We start from the raw sequence: 1056 nt of genomic DNA, 5'->3' as shown, positions 1-1056 counted from the left end.
TTGGCGGAGCTCTCTGCTATACATCCACCCGATCCGCCATCTTGTTTGTTCTCCCAGACTGATAGTTTTTAATGTCTTTAAAATTGGGCTGGGTATCAACTGTCTTTTCCGGAATAGGCTGAGGAAGGTCCACTTTAGTTTTTTAGAGCTTTAGAAAACTCTGTGGCCAGCAGTTGGTGGAGGGATTCGCCATTTGTGGGTGTACACCAGTTTTTCCCAGTCATAACGCTCGGGCCCACTGGCCGAAGACAGCCAGATTTGCTTGTTTTAGGTCTGCTTATTGATCACGTAGGTTCCGAGACCTCCACCCAGTTTAACTGTTAAAACACCACACCCTAAGGAGACGTCATAATCTTCAAATATATAAGGTTTGTCTGCAAGGTCTTAAAAAAAACTCTGCAATGGAGTGCAGCGTCTCCTCTGCCAGTCTTTCTTAGGTGGTCTCATCTAGAAAGCTTGGAACACCCAAAGTTCCTGTTTTTCTCAAATCCATCAAATGGACACTCTGCTTGTTGACATTCGGAGTATGGTTGAGGGAGCAGAGGTTGAAACTAGCTTGGCCTGGTGCGCATGCTGCTGAGCTCCCCGGGCGCAGGCCCCGACGGCTAGACGGCGAGGCATCTACCTACCACCCGCCAGGAAACGCCAGTGTGGGCCTGGACTGGGCCCCAGGACCCCTCCCGGAACCAAGACGTTCATTTTTTTAAAATGACTAATGGAACCTCTGTAAAACAGTTCCAATGTACTCACTGTAATATAGCCCATAAAATTAACTATGCTTTGTAAATAAGCTTAAGATTCAAGATTAAAAGCTGTTTAGTATCACTCTTAGATTCTACAAGAATTTCAAGTTTCTGTTTAAATTAGAGTTTCCTTGAGTACCTTTTGAAGATGATCATTCTAATCAACAAATTTTTATTGATAGATGAAAAATAAAGTCACTAAAGAAATACTAATTGTATTTAAAAACATCTATTTTAATCATCTCCTTTTCCTACTGAGTACTTGAAATATTTACTGATGAAGTTCAAAGAGCACAGCCTTCGGTATGGATTA

At 42.5% G+C, this 1056-nt stretch overlaps 1 protein-coding gene across 1 annotated transcript in view; it reads right to left on the bottom strand.

The window, feature by feature from the left end:
* PIBF1 (progesterone immunomodulatory binding factor 1) overlaps positions 1-1056 on the bottom strand; it is a 310762-nt gene that overhangs the window by 221434 nt on the left and 88272 nt on the right. The gene's annotated exons all lie outside the window — the stretch shown is intronic.

Source organism: Chrysochloris asiatica, unplaced genomic scaffold, assembly GCF_000296735.1.
Source record: "Chrysochloris asiatica unplaced genomic scaffold, ChrAsi1.0 scaffold00063, whole genome shotgun sequence".
NCBI lineage: Eukaryota > Metazoa > Chordata > Mammalia > Afrosoricida > Chrysochloridae > Chrysochloris > Chrysochloris asiatica.
This window is presented reverse-complemented; position numbering and strand designations above follow the sequence as displayed.